The sequence below is a fragment of the Tachyglossus aculeatus genome, chromosome X3 (genome assembly GCF_015852505.1).
Source record: "Tachyglossus aculeatus isolate mTacAcu1 chromosome X3, mTacAcu1.pri, whole genome shotgun sequence".
NCBI lineage: Eukaryota > Metazoa > Chordata > Mammalia > Monotremata > Tachyglossidae > Tachyglossus > Tachyglossus aculeatus.
Genome location: NC_052099.1, coordinates 8,881,495 through 8,903,232, shown reverse-complemented (window position 1 = coordinate 8,903,232; position 21,738 = coordinate 8,881,495). Strand labels below are relative to the sequence as shown.

The following is a 21,738-nucleotide window of genomic DNA, read 5'->3' as shown; positions in this document are numbered from 1 at the left end:
AATATTTAGTGGATAGAGCACGGGCCTGGGAATCAAAAGGACCTGGATTTTAATCCTGGCTCTACCACTTCTCTGCTGCGTGACCTTGGGCAAGTCACTCAACTTCTCTGAGTCTACCTCATCTGTAAAATGGGTATTAAGACTATGAGCCTCATGTGGGACCTGGACTGTTTCCAACCTGATTAGCTTGTATCTACTCCCCAGCACTTAGTAGAGTTCCTGGCACATAGTAAGTGTTTAACAAATACCATTAAAACAAACAAATAATATAGTAGAAATGAAAAGGGCAATAATTGCTTGGTAAAGTCACTTTTGAGATGATCAATCTTGGAAAATTCAACAAACAGGAGCCTCTTTGTCCATAAAGTCAGATTGACCTCATGGTACCAGCCAAAACAGAAAACCTAGCTGCAGCAGGCATCGTAGACGTGGGAGGGGAATGTAGAGTGGAAGCTCAGAGTGGAAGCTGAGGGCAGTGTAGGCCTTCTACTAAGCACCATATTGAGCACTTGGGAAAGTACTATTCAGTAGAGTTGTTAGATGCAGTCCCTGCCCACAATGATCTTATAGTCAATGGGGGAAGGCAGATATTAAAATACATTCCAGAAAAGAGGAAATATTGGAGTATAAGGATATGTACTTAAGTCCTTTTGGAGCTGGGTGAGTATCAAAGAGCTTAAGGGGTGGACAGCCAAATGCATAATTGATGCAGAAGGGAGGGAAGATAGGGGAAGCAAGGAAAACCCTCTTGGAAATGTAATTTTAGGAAGATATCGAAGGTGGGGAGCATGGTGGCCTGTCAGATATGAAGGGAAAGGGAGTTCCAGGCCAGATGGGCAGGGGGTCGGTGGTGAGATAGACAAGATTGAGTTATGAGATGGGGTGGTATCATAGGTTGGGTTGTAATAAAAATAGGTTAGGTAGGAGGGGAAGAGCTGATTGAGTGCCTTAAAGTCTACGGTAAGGAGTTTCCATTTGACGGGGAGGTGGATGGGCAATCACTGGAGGCGCTTGAAGAGTGGGAAGATATGGACTGAACTTTTTCAGAAAAATTAACTAGGCAGCAGATTGAAGTGTGGCCTGGAGAAGGAAAAGACAGGTGGCAGGGAGGTCAGTGAGGATTGATGCACTAGTCAAGGCAGGGAATGATAAATGTTTGGATTAGTGTGGCAGTAGTTGGGAAAGAGAGGAAAGGGCAGATTCTAGCTGCGTAGAGACTCAGGGACATTTTTGAAAGAAAGCCGTAAATGTTTACTTAAGATGCTTAAGAATTGGCTTAAAAGAATAAATATTCTTCACAGACTACAATTTATATGTGTATTTTACATATTTTAGTGTCACAAATGGGTAGTAGGAATGTTCAACAAATATTACAAAAGGAGATAAATTCTTAGAGGATTGGTTCATAGTGGTTTAATTTCACATTGTCAGTCAGTTTCTTTTCTTATGCTGTCGAGTCATCTCCAACCGATAGCGACTCCATGGACACATCTCTCCCAGGATGCCTCACCTCTACCTGCAGTCGTCCTGGTAGTGTATCCATAGAGTTTTCTTGGTAAAAACATGGTAGTGGTTTACCGTTGCCTTGTTCTGTGCAGTCTCTGCCATGGACTCTGCTGCCCAGCACAGGTGAGTTTTGACTTGTAGCAGATTGCCTTCCACTGGCTAGCCACTGCCTAAGCTAGTAATAGAATGGGTATGCCTCTGCTTGATTCTCCCCCCTGTAGCTGAGACTGGCAGAGTACTGGAACCTCTCCAGGTGTGATTCTGAGAGGAGTTTTCACTCAGTAGTTCACTTTAATATGATCTATTACCAATAATTTTTTTTTAAAAAAGTATCCTAGGCTCTCTTAAACTTAAAACTTAAACTTAATCTTAAACTTAAAACTTAAAAGCCAGAATTTTACAAGTGGCATTTTTTTTATCTGGAAGTAAAGATGATTTGTACAAGGTTACTTTTTCATACCCTAGAGGAAATCATCCAGTTTTGGGATCAGTGAACCTGAAACTCCTACAAGTGTGATTTTTCAGTGGCCTCCATGTTTGACACAGTATGCTGAAGGCAGTACTTGCAGAATTTACTGTACGGAGGATACAGACAAGTACTTATATTACAACTGTAGGGCCTAGTTACTCTTTCAATGAAGTGTACACAGCATTAGCAGGGTAGAAGATGCAATGATGCTCTCCTAGATTTATTTTAAATATAAATACATTCATATCTTATGAATTCTCTTGTAAACAGTGAACCACACTTTTCCTCACAAGTATACAATTCTGACTCCTTCATGAACATTGGATAAATAGGATTAATTACCATACATGTATCAGAGTAGATTCCTTAATTTCTGAAAGATGTAATATTCCCCTCAGATCACTGCTGAGGTTTCTAGGTACGTTCCCCTACATTAACTTTACTGTGCTTGTCTTTTGCTGTTACCATCACAATAGCTCTTCAGAACAATTTGCATTCAAGATATAGAGCAAACTTTTTTTTACAAACCGTGGTTCATTGAAGCTGTAATTGAAAAATAGACGTGAAGCGTATTGTAGTTGCATCACTCTGCTGGAAAGAATCTGCTAAGTTTTGGGGTATTTTTGTATAAAGCCTCATGTTCCAGGGTTTATGAAATTAATTATCAAGATTCAGTCTTAGTTTGAGTTCTTCATTCAACATCTGCCCCAGAAAAATGTACACAAAGGGTAATGATTAAATTGCATACTGTAAATTACATATTTATTTATATTAGTATCTGTCTCTCCCTCTAGACTTTAAGCTCGTTATGTGCAGGGACCATGTCTGCTAATTTTGTTGTATTGTATTCTGCCAAGCACTTAGTACAGTGCTCCGCATATAGTAGACAATAAATACCATTGATTGACTGAACAGTGGCAGCTAGAGTGCAGAGCTACACCAATATTGTGGCAAGTGGAGTACCTGCTTCACTTGCCATGTCCTCAAGGGCTCTTGGAAGCCTTGGAGGCCAACTTCCGTGAAGATGAGAGTTGCATGATGTGGGCAGGTAATGTGCCTGCTACGTTGCACTGTCCCAAGTGCTTAGTACAGTGCTCTGCACACAGTAAGCACTCAATCAATATGATTGACTGACTGTTCAAAGGGATTGAAGCAATAGTTGTAGGTCTTTGCCTCTCCTTCCTCCTCCCCCCTCTTGCACCCAAATTGCTCCCACCTAGTTGGCATCCATGCAAAGACTCAGAAGGAGAGGCCATGAATGCAAAGAGGAGCTCATTCACTCTGACAGGGAGTGTGCCACCTCCTCTTCCTCTCCTCTTCCCTCTGAACTTGCTTCCATCCAGATTGTGCAAAGAATAAAGGTTGTGGGGAGATACGCAATCAATGTGTCAAATCAGAGGGCAGGTTAAATGAACACAGTGTCGTCTTTGGGAGACGCTCCAACCACATTTTCCCATTTGTACTCTCACACCATTCCTGTGAGATAGGGAATGAAGTATCATGATCCTGATTTTACAGATGGGGAAACTGAAGTCCAGAGAAGTTAAAGGAATCTCCCAATCTCACGCTGTTATTACATGCATGGATTCTTTCCAGTGGTCTCTTACTCGCAGCACAGATACTGACAGAGAAATATCTGTAGGTCCTTCACGTTAGAAGATGCTACTGCTGGTGTGAGAAGTAGCTGTGTGGACTGGTGTGGCTGAAAATGATGATGCATTGTGCTGTTGAAAAATGGTCCTTTGGTGGGCTGTAGCATCTGCATTGGCCATGGCTCTATTTCTGCCATTTGGTACCAAAATTTCCTCCAAATCCTCATTCCAAGAAAGCCACCCGGTTCACACATGCATCAGTAATTTACATGTTGACATTCCTGAGTCAGAGGGAGAGGACATTTCCCTTTTACAGATGAGGAAATCTAGGCTTAGAAAGGGAAAAGTGTTTTTGTTTTGGTTTTTTTCCCCTACAGTTTCTCAGTGGTTGAGTCAATCCAGGTGTCTAGAACCCCCCTCCCAAACACAACTCTGTCCTCTGGATTGGCAGGCTGAGTCTATTGAATTTATTTATTTGTTTTGGGTTTTTCTGTCACTTTCAGCTTTCATTCTTATCATAACTTTCATTAAAGCAAACCAAATGCAAAACAAACCAGTGGTTTTGAATGACTGATATAACTTCAGGGTGATATTGCTTAGAAGATTAAGACTCTTACAATTCAGTATTCTAATGTGTTTCCTTGTAAGGAGTCATTTGATCTTAATGAAATTTTATATTCTTAATAGAATAGAGATCAAATGTTGACATGATGCAAAAGTTATAAGGTAAGGGCAATTCAAAAAAATACAGTTTTAGTACAGAATATTAAGCAGAATATTTACCAAAATGAAAACTTTGAGAGCAGGTAAATGAATGTGACTAAGAATTCACTTCAAGAGGACCAGTTCTGAAAATTCTGGGCAACAGGGGACATAGCTGCAAGTGGGCAACATGATTATAAGGGGGTGAAATGGTAGCAAATATGGAAATTCAGACCTGATGTATTTTTAGATGACAGTTTTTTTCCAACTTACTGTGATACATTTTGAGTTGTCTTTCATTTTAGCTCTCATTATCCACCACCCAAGTTCTCAATTCAATTTCAGACTCGGGCAAAAGCCTATAATTCTATTTGTTTTGGGTAAATTTAGCAAGCTGCTCCTGATTACACCTTAGCCAGAGACCATCTGTTGACGGTGCACATCTCCACGGAGTAGTTTCTGGAGGCGATGAATGGGAAAAGGATTGGCGAACTACTGCTATTAGTAAGCAGATGCATGCTATCAGTGAACGTCCTTCCCGCCTTTCAATCTGCCAGCTCTCTGTATTGATGGAGTGTCGTATGCCTGCAAGTCATTTCATCCTAAGGCAACGAGAAGTGCTCTCTTAGGGCCCATTTGTCAGGTATTTCTACTGGCATTTGATGGAAAGGAATTTAGAACTTGCAATTTTATACACTCATGAAGAATCCGGACTCATTTTTCTCTCCTCTAGTGTGCACATCAACACATGTGCATGTTTTTCAGCAGCGATGGCCACGTACTGTCAAAAGACTTAGGATTAGAAACAGGATACAGCTGTGCTTTGTAATGGCATGAGCAAACCTCATGGTGCCAGGATTGAGTTTTTATTAAAAAATCCTCTTTCTCTTACCAAATTGACTGCCAGTTCATTTGCATTATATGGAAAATATGCTAGGTGTGTGCAGAACATTAGGGAGTAGCTTTCATGCTGACCGTGGCACGGCGAAGCATTCTAAACAATAATCTCCTAGTTAGTGTGTGGCTGAAGATGGCACTATATTCTCAGCACATCTCAGGCAGCAGTTTCTGTGGCAGCGAAGCATGAGGGATGTCATGTTTTAAATACCTCTAAATTAGCTTCATCCCATTCTATGAAAGGATTGGAGAAGAAAGGTGAGACGACTAGGAGGGAGATTGGTGAGTTGCTCTTTTGAGTCAGGGTGCTTGAAAGCTGGAATTAGATCAGTGAAGTGAGAAGATTGGTTTCTGTTACATATTTGGTGAAGGGGAACACCCCTGCCTCAATGCTAGCAACACAGTTTGGGGTAATTAGCTGCCTCCCTTAAGGAATGCTCCTGGCCCATCTAACTGTGCAAACTGATCCAGATGGAGTCCTCTGTACGGATTACAGACTTTAAGTGGAGACATTGAATGTAGTGTTTTTAGCTGAAACCCCTGCTGTAGTTTCTCTAGGGTTTGAATTGGTTAAGTACCCACAGGAAGTTGGCACTAGAATCTCTTTGTGGTGGATTTGGGGAGATAGTACTGTGAAATGTTTGGAAGAATCTGGAGGCTGGAGGATTCGTGGGGGAGGGGTGAAACCCTTTTAAAAAGAAAATAATTAAAGCCTCTGTGGGAATACCTAGATATAACCAATCTTTCATGAACCAAAAAGGTGAGAGGTACTTAAATTTGACTTGGGGATCCAGATTAGGCCTGCTAATTCAGAGGATGTGGCAATGGTGTAAATTCTGACCCAGAATAAGTAATAACCCAGGAGTATATCTGTTTAAAGAGTATAATTTTGCAACATAGTAGTAGTAGTAGTAAATGAATGTTCAAAACAAAGTATGAGAATATGGAGGAATAAGAATTGAAATCACTGATCTGGAGCACTTCAAGGGGGAGAAAAAAGAACCCCATCGGAATTTCTTTGCTAGTTAGGGCAACCTGATTCATTGCAAGTGAATTTATTAGTAAGTATGAGGCTGTTTTAATTTACCACAATATTTGTACTTAAGGGCAAATAAATACAGTGAAGCATTGAATGTCAGTTCTAATATTATAGGAGACAAGAGGCTTAAATAAAAATGTACATAGTACCCAACCACAAACACTGATATTCTGCTCATGGGTTAAAAAATGGAACTGTTAGGTAAGAAATGTTTTGTCATAGTTGTATAGGTGGCAAGGTTATCCCTAAATGGCAGAATCTGTTTTTTTTAAGATAGTGAAGTACCATGCTCTTAATCCTGTATGTATTGTGTATATTTGTTCTTACTTTAATAATATGGAAAATACTGAGATTAAACTCAGTATGTAATACTACTTGTGGTATTTAAGTGCTTATTATGTGCCAGGGACTTTACTAAGTGCTGGGGTAGATACAAGATAATCCAGTTGAATACAGTCACTGTCCCCCATAGTGCTCCCACTCACAATCCCCATTTTACAGATGAGATAACTGAGGCACAAAGAAGTGAAGTGACTTGCCCAAGGTCACACAGCAGACAAGTGACAAAAGGATTAGAACCCAGGATCTTCAGGCTCCCAGACCCACACTCTATCATCTAGACCATGGTCTGCAGTAGGTAGTAACCTAACATCACAAATGAGTTAATGCTTATTATGTGGTCCTGAGGATTGTCTAAATGGAATGCTTAAAAGAAGGTACAACTCCATATCCTGAATTTGAAGAAATAAGAAGAGAGAAATGTGATGCTGACCCTCCTGTAGTTTGCCTGGATTCATTAAGAATCTTTTCTCAGGATCTTGTTTTTTTAAGAGATATGATTGAAGTAGTTTGGAGAGCAGTGTCATTCTTCCCTAAAGATCCTTCTCATGCTGTATCCCCACTATCAAATCTGAACCAATGAGCAACTCATTGTAAATTGTTGTTCATCTCCTATTCAAGTTAGGGTATGTTAGGTCAGTTTTTAGACTTGCTGTTGTGATGGAGTGTATGCTTTGATGATACACCAAAGGAAATAAATAAGACTAACAGTGTGTTTTCAGAGAAGATTTAGTGTGGTGATAAGACAATATAAACCACATGAGGACACTTGGCTGAGTGAAGAAATACAAACTCATAGGAAACCCTGGCTCTTCATGCCTAGGAAAAATATTTTATGTGGCGATCAGCATCCATAGCTCATTTTTTGCATTTACTAGTACTACATACCTTATCTATTTTCCCTCCTATCAGAAGACTCAGGCTAGATACAAACCCCCCAAAGCCGAATATTTCTCAATGATCAGATGATAGATGAGGAAAGATATTGCAGCAATATCCCGTCTGCAGGCGCCAGTGTAAGAGGCCACGTAAGCATGGTGTCTGGATTTAAAAAAATGAACCCAAGTCAGAAGGCTGTCAGTGCCAAGGCACAGCTGCCTTTGAGCTACTGATTAACATGATTCCCTAGGCAAATTATTCGGAATGGGATTACAACAAAATACTGTGGAATTGGGACAGAGAGATAGAGCCTGTGTGTTTGTTTTCCTCTAGTCTCCCTTTGATAATAATAATAATAATAATAATGGCATTTATTAAGCGCTTACTATGTGCAAAGCACTGTACTAAGCGCTGGGGAGATTACAAGGAGATCAGTTTGTCCCACGGGGGGCTCACAGTCTTCATCCCCATTTTACAGATGAGGGAACTGAGGCCCAGAGAAATTGTGACTTGCCCAAAGTCACACAGCTGACAATTGGCAGAGCCAGGATTCAAACCCATGACCCCTGACTCCAAAGCCCGGGCTCTTTCCACTGAGCCACAATATTCCAGTTGGGTTGCCTGCTTTGCAATCTTCATGGCTGTGTTTGCTTTAGTAATTTGTAATTGATGTATTTACATTGGTAATTTTTCCTCTTTGGAACCCTCCCTCTCATTTTATTCACCGGTGCAATAAAGTAGTGAAGCAAAAATCTCTTACTGGGAGAAGTAAACAATTTGTTTCAAATGGGAGGAAAAAAGTAGTTTGAGTTATTGAAGCTTTGCATAAAACACCCACAAGAAAAGTTTTATTCTTGTACACATGGTAGCCAATGCCTATACATCTGTGTACATATGGCTAAATCTATCATTTCTAGGAATTGTATTGTTTTTTTTTTTAATCTCTGCCTGGGTTATTCTCAAAACAAGACAGTCCTCACTCTCGGATGGAAACCTGAGGATTCTTTGGCCCAAACTGGCAAACAAATCATGTTGGGTAGAGTGTATGTAGAAAAAATTACTCTGAATAACAAAAGTACAAACAAGAACGGATAGAATAATAAGTAATTAAAGTGGATTAACAACAAGTTGCTGAATTCCAGCTCTTGGGTGCAGCTGCAGTATGGTTGTTTGGGGATTTTTTAAATTACATACTCGCTGAAGCCTGTGGATATTCAGGAGACCAGGAGAAGAGACAGTATGGCAGGTGGGAAAAAGCTAGCAAGTGACTTCCCAGGGCTGAGGGTGGGGTGTCATTTCCATGAGGATGTCTCCATGGGTGTATTTTCTCTATTCATTGGGGCCAGTGGAGAAAGTAAATATGGATTCAATCAAAATTGGCTATAAAAATATCTTCACTGTACTATCTCCTGCATTCTCTACATCATGTGCCCAATGCAGACACCTCTCTTCCCTGGTTTTGACACTGACCATTATGTGATCAGGGGATCGTGCATCTGACTGCAGTGATGTCCTGGAGTGCAGGACAAGTGCTTAGTGGCTAAAACTGACCTGGAAGAAATTGGCTGTTCAGGTGGTTTATGAAACTGCAGTTCTAGTGCTATTTTTAATATGCTCCTCACATCTCCTATGACTGAAGGAATCAAGAGGGGGCAATAGATATGTGATGGGACAGGGAATGCAATCCATTCTTCCTTAGAAGGAAATGATGATGATGTTGCCAGAGCGGTTATGATTTAGTAAGCTTTCAGAAGTCATCAGTTTTTTTCTCGTATGCATATCTGTTCACTGCCCTCTCTGGAGGAATTTTTCAGTAACTGGGTAAGTTAGCATTTCCATGAATGTGTAACAGTATCAGCGGTATTGAGGATTACAGCACAATTTCGCTGGGTGGGACATAGGAGAATGGACGATAGGAAGATACTTAAGCATGCATGCAGGGAAGGCAGAATGAACTAAAGGCAAAGTGAAGCAAAGTCTGAAACGGCAGCATAGCAGTGGCTGTTGGGATATCACTGCAAAAGACACACTGGCCTAGTGAACAGCAGTTGAGAGGGGTTGCTGTCCTTGAGCAAAGGCTTTATGAAGACTGAAATAAATTTGAAGCGCTGGGCTGGAAAACAGAGACAGGTCCACTATAGGGTAAACCAGCAGAGTAAAGATCTATCTACAGGTAGAAGGCAGTGTGGGGATACACAGGTCTTTTCAACCAACTATGTATGTGTAAAAAGGATCTCTCTCTTTCTCTTTCTCTCTCTGTCTCTCTCTCTCTCTCTCTCTCTCTATATATATATATATGTACATACATGTGTAAAAAGGATCTCACCAGGCTTAGTACTATATGTGTGTGTGTGTGTGTGTGTGTGTGTATATATGCATACATTGACTCAGTTACTTAGTTTATCTTGGGTCTGCTTACTTGCTGGGAATGACTGGTGTTAGATCATTTGGGTTTTTTTTCAGACTAATGCTTTGCTAATGACTTAGGTGTTTTGGGGGTTTTATTTTGTCCTTTCCTTTTTTGTTTGTTTGTTTTGTTCTAGTTAAGCAGTCAAACTGCTCCTTGCCCAAGGCAATTGACTAATAGGCTTCTCAGTCTGAAAGTGTTGCTGAATCATAGGGATCTCTTTGGGGATAAATCAGGAACTACCAGTCCCTGGTTTTGATCACTCCTGGTCAGAGGGAGGTCAAAAAGAAGTCCAGGGGACATTCTTTCTTGATGGTTGGACTGAGCCAAGACTCTGAATGGGGAATTCCTTGCTAATAGGAGGCATGCAGTTTTCAACAACATGAAATGCCTATTTCATTTTTTTTCTAAGACCACTTTATGTCAGTGGAACATATTATGCTCTGGCAGGAAGTATGGCCATCCAAGGCTTTTCCAGTTCTATGTATACGATTCCGCTGCCTTGTTATGTCAGGTTCTTCCGATGTTCTTCCAGTTGCTCCCTGGAAGTAAATACCACTATTGGGTAACTCTTGACTTACTCTTTCAGGCCACTGGAGGAATGTTAGCCATGTTGGGTAGTCCCATCAGTTACTTTTTAGGTTGGGCTGGAGTGGGACGGACTTGGGGGAACAGAGTGAGAAGAATTCTTCAACCTCTCCATCCACCCTCCATACACATCATCTCTGGGCTGTCTGGATAGCTGCTTTCATTAAACTGTAGCCAAGTATCTACTGAGTTTGCCAGCCGGGATGCAGCCAAAGCTACTCTAGCCCAGGGAGACAGAGTGAATCTGATATATTTTGTGCCTGGACCGGATTCCTTGGGCTCTTTGCAATTCTTAAATAAGGCCAGATTCAGCCTTTTTCACAGTAACCTGAGAGTGTTAAACCAGTTTTCCAAGTGTCTGGTAACACCAGTTGCTTATGCCCTGGACAAATCTAGTTGAAATAGTTTTTAGCTGTGGTACCATCCTTCAGTTTAAATTTAAAATATTTTGTTCTTTCCATAACCTGGTTCCCGAGGGGTAAATGCTACAGTGCTTTTAACACTTCTTGTTTTTAGGGTCAAAGGGTTCAGACTTCAAAGGGCAGATCTGACATTCCAAATCTTGTCCCTTGGGCAATAGGAACCTATTTTTTTTTTTTTTAGAAGACCTGTCACTTAGGCCTATGTGATCCTAGGAACCCGTATTGCCCTTGAATGCAATTATGTATTTTTTTTTATTAAGGGCTTAGTATGTATCGAGTACTGTTCTAAGTGCTGGGGTAGATATAAGTTTATGAGGCTGGATACAGGCCCTGTTCCATATGGACCTTACAGTGTAAGTAGGAGGGAGAACAGGTAATTCAAATACAGAATCCCACTGTAGATCTGCCTCTTATGCTGAACAATTCGGTAAATCAAAGAGTAAGAATAAAAAAAAAAATGCCTGGCTAGGGTTTGGCTGAAGATTATTCAGTTTTTTGTTTTTCTCTCTTGAAAAAGAAATTCTTGTCTCTGAAGGCTAGAAATCATGATTAGGTAAACCTGTTCCATAACCTGTGAATGCCAGATTGAACTGAGATTGATATTGGAGGAAGGCTGGTTGAATAGGAACAAAGACAGAGGTGTGGGAAACAGTCTCCAATTACCTCACACATTCTGTTCAGAAGCCCTTTAATTTTTGTTATCAGTAATTCACTTCAGTAATTCAGAGATAACAACTCTTATAGATAAAGTAAGAGCTGAAGGGAGGGGGAACAAAGGTTTTATTGGACCTTTTATCTTCTGTTTACTAGTTAATGTTTGGTTGTGAAAGATTAAAACAAAACTCTTGTGTTTGCTTAGAAGAGTAAGTGGATAAAAGTCATGATTAGGAACTGAATATATAACGAAACAGAAAGTATTTGCCTTTCTCTGGATTCTGGAAGCCTTGGAGAAGATTTGATGTTCAAACCTGTTGCCACAATCTTTTTCTTTCCCAGTAAACTCATTCTGAATGTCATCAAACACACACACACACACATATATAATTACCATACAGTAGAAAACAAGGAACTTGATCTGCTCTGTCTAAATTTATTTTATATTATTCACTCAGTTGTATTTATTGAACACATACTGTGTGCAGAGCACTATACTAAGCGCTTGGGAGAATACAATATAACAATAAACAGACACATTCCCTGCCCACAACGAGTTTACAGTCTAGATAAACTGAGGTGTCACTTTTCCCTATGATAGGTTCTCTTCTATCTTGTGAGGAGTATCCGTTAAAGCTATTAATTGAAGGTTCTTGTACAGATTGGAGAGAGATATTGTTCTAAAATAGATAAATAGGAGTTACAACAATATGTATTTGAAATGCTTAAAATTAGACACCACAAGAATACTACAGCATGGGGGAAATCACATACAGAGAGAGAGAGAAGCGTTTGGTTATTTAAATACATTTATTATTTCATTCTTCATTTCTGCCCACTCCCTTGGGTTTGTGATGAAGACAGAGGGTAAAGAATAGTGGAGATTGCATATCCTTGTTTTCAGTGACCCTAGGAGCCAAAGACATTGATCTATGTAGTCAAAGATTTGGTAAAAACTGCTGAGAAGTAATAAATAATAATACTGATGGCATTTGTTCAGCACTTACTATGTGCAAAGCACTGTTCTAAGCTCTGGGGAGGATACAAGGTAATCAGGTTGTCCCATGTGGGGCTCACAGTCATAATCCCCATTTTACAGATGACGTAACTGAGGCTCAGAGAAGTTGTGACTTGCCCAAGGTCACACAGCTGACAATTGGCAGAGCCAGAATTTGAACCCATGACCTCTGACTCCCAAGCCCATGCTCTTTCCGTTGAGCCACGCTGCTTCTCTAAATACTCCGTAGTCGTCAGGATTTGAACCTGAGCGGGGACACCCCAGTGTATTTCAAGTCCATCGCCTTAACCACTCGACCACGACTACAATCCAAAAGTGTTAAACATATCTGGTTTTGGAGTATGAGTAATTTGTAGTACTGGTAGGGTTTTGGGGTTTTGTTTTTTTTTTAGTACATCCAATTCTTGATGATACTGAGAGGGCACTGTGAAGTATTAGATATTTGACTACAGTCTAGAGCTAATCTTATATTTATTTGTTTTTATACCCCTGCTTCTCTGACATAATAGTAGTTAATAGTCACTTCCTATTAAAATGGATCCTGGGCCTGAAAAAGCTAGTCTATGATGGACTTGTGTAAAAGTTTTCCCTTCTAAATGGACATTGTCAAGTATTACTGATACCTATGTTCTCTTTTCTTCTAAATAATTTTTATGATTATTTCACTGATAAATAATAGAGTGTGTTACTGAAAGTGGGATTGGTTGTAAGATTTTTAGAGATTATGATATATTGGAAATATTTGGACATATGAATGGAAAAAAAAGGGTTAGTAACCAATAACCAATGAATTTAGATGAACCATTGGTAAAATCATGGGAAGCTGCAGTCTTCATTTTCAATTATTTTAGTTTATTAATGAGCAAATTAAGCAACATGCGTATTGATTGATATAAAGAGGGGATGCTTTTAGGTATTCCATTAAAATGAACCTGAATCAAAGAACAAACTTCTTTTCTTGTGAAGTCCCAGTACAGTTTGACTGATAACAGTAATAGCAATGTCTGGTATTTGTTAAGCTTACTGTTTGTTAAGGATGACACTACGTGTCATGCACTGGGGTATATACAAGTTAATCAGGAGAACAGGTATTGAATCCCCATTTTTGCAGATGAAGGAACTGAGTTCCAGAAGAGTTAAGTGACATACCCAAGGTCACCCAGCAGGAGAGTGGCAGAACCCAGGTCCTCTAACTCCCAGGCCCATCCTCTTTCCACGAGGCCACACTGCTTCTCTTAAGCAGTGTATGGTATGCTAGGTGGGGTTGACTATTTGAAAAGTATAAAACATCTTGCCAGTGAACTATTAATAAAAATGATTAAATTATAATTATAACTCAACTCTGTACCTTGTGAAATGGAGTTCTGCAAATCTCAGATGCAAACATTTTATTCAAAAAGCAAAGAATGTAATATAATGGGTTGTGCATTTAAGATGTGTGTCTCTTTATTTTGGGTTTTGTGCCCATAGATGCTTTTCACTGGGGGTTTAATTGTAAATGTCAAGTAGGGAAAATTAAAAAAGTGTTTCTTTTGGAGCATAAAATTACTGCAACAGGTAAGCAAATTGTCTGAATAATTCCCCCTCACTCTAACTCCATGTGGCAAATTTTACCGGACCTCGTTACTTGGGCAGTGAACTTAGGTTAGAAAAGAAAAAAGTAAGATTTTGGGTGATTACTCAAAGTCAGAAATTGTGCCTACACCAGGAAGTAGGAATGTTCCCTCCTGAATTTTCCATTTTGGCCATAATTATAGGGTGCCTCTGAGTGAGGCAGCAGAATGTCAGCATGGCAACCGTATGTCTCATTGTAAGTATTGCCTGTAACTTTTGGCTTGAGATTTAGTCTCTATGAGATGATTGGAGTTTGACTTGAACCCAAATGAATCAATATGGCTTGAAGTCTTTTTAATGGGAATTCCTTATTGACACTTCACCTGTGAGGCCCTCATCTTTTGTGCCAATCTAGTGAAAATTGCACACCTTTTTCCATGAATGTAACTTTGCTGTAGAATATTTTCAAAATGAACCAGCAGTACATTTGCCTGTGTGTGTCAACTTAGCTATGTCATTCAGTATCTCATTCAATACCCACTCAGTTATGTTTAACAGAAAGAGATCAATTTGATATTTCCCCTTGACCTTATGTACATGGAAATTCTATTTTTAAAAAGAAAAAAAAACAAAAACATGAATTCTAATGTAATTGGAGACAAGGAGAGGCCGTGGACCAGAAAACACACTTTCTGAAAAGATCTTTGCTGATGTTCAAACTGTGCATTTCATCCTCTCCCGATTCGTGTCTTTGATTCTCTGTCTTTTAAGGTTGATCTGGCAAATAAGCAAGAAAGGAGAGGGTACTGACTAATTTCCCATGGCTGGAAGGCAGAAAAAGTAGCAGAATAAGTAAATAACTGTATTGTACATTTCTGAATATTATCATCAGAAGGTAAATACTGCAAAATTATTACTGACACAACACCAATTTTCCCTTTTGCTCCAGGACTGACACAGCTAAAAGTATTTTTTGTCTGCAAAGATTGTGATTCTTTCAGAGGTAATAGAGCTATAGGTTTATTTGCTGTCTAGCAAAATTGAAACATTGTATATTCTGGGAGTACACCCCAGGGGGGTTACTTCCAAGGTTCTTAAAGAAGGAAATATATGTGGACCAATTTTTTTTTCCCCTTTCAATTTGCATTTTAAAAGTTTTCCATTCTTAACTAAGGGAACTTTCTTTTTCCTACTATTGCCTAGGGAGTGCTAAAAGCTGAAAGTGGACCATAAAGTGCAGACATGAATTTCAGTAGAGGTGCGAGGAGAGAAAACATAGGATAAATGAAATGAAAGACCGTTTTTCCCCTCTCCCTTTCCTTTCCTGTTTTCTCCTCCCTTCTATTTCCATTGTCTTCTCATTTTCTCATTTTCTTTCTTTTTATTTTTCTCTTTATAACTTGCCACAAAATGCCTTTCTTTGTCTTTTCAAAATTTCCTCACTCATCAGAAAAGATTTTATATAGAAGGAATACTGTAATTCCAGTGAATATCTTATTGTAGAATTATGAACTATTGCTTTTAAAGTCTTTCTCTTTGTGAAATTGGATGGTACCTGTAAAGGCTACAAACAGGGATTCCAAATTTGAGTTTAGAGCATGGCGACTCTTGAGTGGGGGTTGTTTGAATCAGATATCCTCTCACCTGATGCCTAAACTAGCTAATGTTCCAAAGAACCATTAGCATTCACCTTGGAGGAGAAATGGAGAGTCCCTGAGCTAAGATGGATAGGCCTCTGGCGGGTGCTTTGGGATCACAGAATCACAGCTGTGTTAGCTGGTCTGCACTAATATAGAGTTACCACAGATCTGCTGGACAACTTTGATGGAGGTAGTCACCGAGGAATAGGAAGCCCCTCACAAATAAGCGAGGAGTCATCACAGAATATACCACTGGCCGGATGGAATTTATTTCAAAAATGCCAATTAGAAAGTCAACAAAAGCTTACACTGAGTACTGAGGTCCAGGCAAACCCCAAGGTACAGCCAAATTATGGTCCCCGACAATACAGTCATATCGTGAACGGCTGTATCATGAGGTATATTTTCCCATAGACGTACATGACATCAGTTGGCCACTTCAGAGCCAGTCTCCTTGGGACTGTCAAGCCCTGTGGGGAAATAAAAAACTCACTTTAAATCCGGCCCCTGTTTGCTTCACCCCTTGTATCCCATTTTACAGATGAGGTAACTGAAGCACAGAGAAGGTAAGTGGCTTGCCCAAGGTCACACAGCAGACAAGTGGCGGAACTGGGATTAGAACCCACGACCTCTGACTCCCAAACCCAGGCACTTTCCACTAAGCCACGCTGCTTCTCTATGAAATCAGGCTTTGATCAGGGATGGTTGCTGCTTTTATATCATCTTCCATCAATGGCTAGATCTCCCTCACTTTACACCGGGGTTGTGCAGAGCTGTATAAGAAAGGATTCTGGGACCTGATTGAGGTTAACCCAAGACTATCTGTTATACATTTTTTTAAAACCTGATTTATGTGGCTCTGCCAATTTTCCTGATGCTCGGACCTGCTAGGGTCTGACCAAGGCTTGAAGCAGCTCTGCAGGAGACACATGTGCACCTCAGCAGGGGAAGGACTTGGTTGGATTGGCATGACTTAGCTCCCGCAAATTCCCCTGAATTGAGTGCGTGTGCTGCTTTATCGAGCCCCCTAAAGCTTGAGACAGAACGTCAGTAAGACACGAAGGAGTTGTTTTCCCGAATTCCCTCCTAGTTTCCCTGGGCCACAACTGCACAGACCGTGTACAAGTGGGGCGTTGTAGGATGCAAAGGGGTAGAGGGGAGGAGAGGCCTGTTTTAGGATATCAGAACTGACACAGCAGAAAATGCATTTGGCTGGAAAAATATTATTAGTAATAGTATTGATATTATTAGTAAAATGCCTAATAATAGCAATTGTGGCATTTAAGTGCTTATTTTGTGCTTAGCGCTGGAGTAGATACAGTCTGTACACAGTCCTTGACCACACACATGGCTCACAGTTTTGCGGGCCAGCATGGACTATTGGAAAGAACACGGGCCTAAGAGTCAGAGGCACTGGGTTCTAATCCCAGCTCTGCCAGCTGCCTGCTGTGTGATTAACTTCTCTGGGCCTCAGTTGTCTCATCTGTAAAATGGTTAGTCAATGCCTGTTCTCCCTCCTACTTAGAGAGTGAGCCCCATGAAGGACGGGGACTGTGACCAACATGATGAACTTGTATCTACCCCAGCATTGAGAACAGTGCTTGTCACATAATAAGAGCTTAACAAATATGGTAATAATAATAAAACAGTCAAAGGGAGAGGGAGAACAGCTATCTAATCCCCATTTTGCAGATGCGGAAATGACTTGCCCAAGGTCACACAGCAGGCAAAAGGCAAAGCTGGGATTAGAACCCTGGTCCTCTGCCTCCCATGCCTGTGCTCTTTCCACAAGGCCACACAGTCCTCTTAAAGTCAATTTGATCCAGTTTTGCACTTCCTTAATTCAGTTGGCTTTGGCTTTATACTCTCATATGAGGATCTGAAAGGAAGTGCATATTAAGATTGCGTTTGACACAAGATTGTCCTAGAAAACCTTGGAACTTGGAAAAGAAAAAGCAGGGAAAGTATGAATTACATTTGGGATTTTAGATGTGCAGAGTTTTAGGAAAAAGCAGCAAACTGTGAGGACAAGTTGGAAATTGGAAATATAATTAAGCCAGGTGGATTCCATGACAACAAAGGAGATTAGGGACTGGTTGGATCTGGGAAGCCATTGAAACTCACATGAATGATGCCAACTTGTTTCTATCCCCTTACCCCACAGAAGAAAAACAACCTAAAAAACAGTTTGATGTCTAAATGAAGCAATCTCCAGCAAGAAAAGGGAGATTGTATTTGTTAAACTGCATAAAAAAATCTGAAGATAATATGGCTTTGTTCACAGTATTACATAAAGAAGATTAAAGATGGAAAACAAGCTGCTTAAACACTGTAAACTAATTAGTTCGACGAATTGTTTTCCCGAGGTTCATGAGATATGAAACATTGGCACTAGTGCGTGAAATACACTCTGCCTCAGTGCTCTTTTCAATTTATTTTTCTGTTAGTGTCATATGTATATAAAAAAAGAGCAGCCAAAAAGAAAGAGGTTACAGAGGGAGACCGAGGCCTGTCAGATGATTGAAGCTGACATTTTGTCATCTTAAGCCCGGTGAGGGAGGGCCCCTTCTAATACCCTGTGTAAATACCAGCTTCATTTTCTGCCATCACAGGCTACATTGCACAAATGATGTCATGACAAGGCCCAGAGGAATTCCTGTTGTTGCACAGAGCTCCTTTGGCAGGTCCTAGCCAAGCAAAGCACAAGTGAGGTGACACGTTGTTAATTAGTTTGCCTCATATCAGGACGTTTGGAGAGTGGGATGGGAGGGTTGGTGGAAGGGGAAGAAGCAGGTGTTTGGCACAGGAAGACATATTCATTGTGGCCTTTTTTGTTCTTTTCTCTTCCCATAAGTTGAGGTATTCGCTAGAAAATATGCACAGGTTCAAATCCTAGACTGTCTCTCAGATACATATGTTATTTGGGCTTTAAAGTTGGGCATTCAGCACAAGCACTCATATTCCATCCTGGGGCTCGTGTCCTTCTGGGTGTCACTTCTGACACTCCCCTTGATATTTTACCAAGCCAATTCAATGCTAGTCATGTTTGTGAGCTTAAAGAATCATCTTCAAGGTTTTTTAATCTCCTTGACCTATCTCCTTTTCTTTTTGCATTGCCAGGCATGTTGTATGAAAGCAGAAAACAGCCAAAACAAGATATAGTTAAAAAATAAAAACCAGAAAACAGCTACACGAATAATGCTAGATGAAAAAAAAATACTGGTGATTCTTGAGGTGGTTTGGGAAAACTCAATTTTGACTTTACAGGGCATTTCATAGTTTGGTTGTGTCAAAACAGTACATTTTCAATTTAAATAAGAGCCTCATGGGTGTCAATATTTCAGAGCACTGAATATGTGCTTGAGGCATAGACGTAAGGGTATGATATGCATCTGGTTGAGATCTCTGAATCTTTGAAAACAGAGTTAAGAGTTTCCTCCAGATTTTCTGATATTCTTTGCCAATGATACACACACATACACAATTTAGGTACTCTATGCATAATTTGAGTGTTTCTGCTCTGTGCTTATTTGTAAGAGGATCTCCATGAGATATTTTTGGGACAGAAGCTCTTTTACAAAATGTGAGATCCTCGAAGTCAAACTTTCCTCCCTTGCCTTTGTTGTTGAAACATGGTGGTGTGCAATTGCTTCAGATTGTTTAGCAGAAGTAGGGGGATAATCTGTTGCCTTTTTAGGTATACTGAAATTTGTTCTGATATATCAGAAGCAATGGCTATCAAGAATAATCTGACTTATGCTTTGCAATGTAAGTCCTTCAGATGACTGCAAATCATATTTTAGCTTGGATAATCTAGGAAAAGCTGTGATCTAGTTTGATAGGGATTTTTTTAAAGTATATGAACTTATTGAGGTCAGTGCAATTCTGTAGAACAATTGAATCCTGCCCAGGAAGCAGTGTAGTCAGGGCACTGCTCAATTATTACTTTCAAATAGGTGAATCAGATTCTAATTATCACACAATCAGAACAAAGTGCTATTTTTATTACCCATTACCATACATTTGCTTACATATTTACCCTGGGGTTAGAGATGGATTTTATTCATTATTTATTTTTGTTGGCCAGCACTTTGATTTCTGCATCGAATGTCTAAATTACTCCCAATAAAATGAAAGCTTGTATTGGTAGAAGATACTCTCTCCTTTCCATAGTTATTCCTCACTCCTATCGCTTACAAAAGGTTTTAAACTCAGAGTTAAATGGATTTAAGGATTTCATCAATTTTTATTAATAGTAGAAAGTCTCTCCCGGTTTGATGTCAATTTGCTTTAGTTACTTTGTACGGTTGACATCATCATGTCCTAAACAGTACTCCTCATCATCTTCCCACCAAACCTTCTCCTCCCCGTCTTTTCCATCACTTAGACAACACCACTATTGTCCTTTTCTCACAAGCCCGTAACCTTGGCATTATCCTCAGCTCATCTCTCTCATTTAACCCACATATTCGATCTATCATCAAATCCTTTCAGTTCTACCTACACAATATTGCTAAAATCTACGCTTTCCTCTGCTACTATGCTGATCCAAGCACTTAACTTGTCCTGCCTTGACTACTGTGCCCTTCTGCTTGCTGACCTCTCTGCCTCCTGTCTCTCCCCACTCCCTTCTGTACTTGACTCTGCTGCCCAGATCATTTTTCTAAAAAAAAAAAAAAAAAATTGCCCACATCTCCCACTCCTCATAGCCTACAGTGGTTGCCCATCTACCGTTGCATCAAAGAGAAACTTCTTACCATCAGCTTTAAAGCACTCAATCAGCTCACCCCCTCTTGTCTTACCTTTCTGGTTTCTTACTACAACCCAGCATGCTCACTTCGCTCGTGCAATGCCAACCTACTTCCTGTACCTTGATCTTGTCTATCTCACCACTGGCCCCTTGTCCATATCCTCTCTTGAGCCTGTGACTCCTTCCCCCTTCGTATACTACAGACCACCCACTCTCCCCACCTTCAAAACCTTATTAAAATCAAATCTCCCCCAAGGGGCTTTCCCTGACTAAGCTTTCATTTCCCCTACTCCCTTCTGCATTGCCTGTACACTTAGATTTCTGTGCTTTAAGCACTTGATATTCACCCTACCTTCCACCCCACCGCACTTATGCACATATCCGTAATTTATTTTAATGTCTGTCTCCCCCTCTTGACTGTAAACTCCTAATGGGTAGAGAGTGCACCTACCTACTCTATTATATTTTTTTTCCTCCCAAGGGCTTAGTCCAGAACTCTGCATAAGGGAAGTGCTCAGTAAATAACATTGATTGATTAATTGAGATTGATTGATCAGCAATATTCATTGAATGCCTACTATGTTCGGACACCATCCTTCACAATATAGAAATTGCTAATGCTTAGTTATTTGTCCCAGGAAGAGCATATGCATAGCATTCAACTGTGTCAGTTTAGAAAGGCCCCTCAAACCAAAGTTCACATATAAATAAATATCTCATTTCAAAAAGCTGACTAATGAACTATGAGCCTATCTAATGACAAAAGTAAATGGGAGAATAAAAACCCAAGCATTTTTCAAAAATAATTAGATACTGAGGGATTTTTATTGGTTCCAGACGTTAGCCCTGGTGACCCTGTCCTGTTTATTAAGACTGATGAAATCCTGTAAGTTTGTTTATCGCTCCCCTCACTTACACCTTTCCCACATATACAAATTTGTCTTTTTTTACAGGCAGTCTAGAAGTTTGCAACTTTTTTGCTATATATTTTTTCCCATCCACCTTCTGTGTTTTTTTTTTTTCTAAAAAGTGTAAAGGCTGTCTCGAATCTCACAAACCCTCAACCATTTAATGATTCTGGTTGAATTTATTAGGCCGGCCCATTTGTTTTTTTAAGACATCTGTGTGGATAGCTTCTGAAATTTACAAACCTTTATCATTAATCTGATCGGTTGACCTGTGCACAGAAATCTCTAGCAGTGTTCATTACACAGTGTAACTCTTTTGGTAATGGGCCCTTTCTCAATGACTTTGAGTAGGTGACTAAACATTGCAACATGAT

The 21,738-nt window shown here is 40.0% G+C and overlaps 1 protein-coding gene and 2 non-coding genes across 4 annotated transcripts in view; 1 reads left to right on the top strand and 2 right to left on the bottom strand.

The window, feature by feature from the left end:
- The window catches only part of EFNA5 (ephrin A5), a 271,847-nt gene that overhangs the window by 145,390 nt on the left and 104,719 nt on the right, over positions 1-21,738 (top strand). The window lies entirely within an intron of this gene.
- On the bottom strand, positions 1,640-1,777 carry LOC119949019. Its single transcript, XR_005457117.1, has one exon. It is a non-coding gene; the product is annotated as a small nucleolar RNA SNORA7 (small nucleolar RNA).
- TRNAS-UGA lies at positions 12,737-12,818 on the bottom strand. The gene has a single exon. It is a non-coding gene; the product is annotated as a tRNA-Ser (tRNA).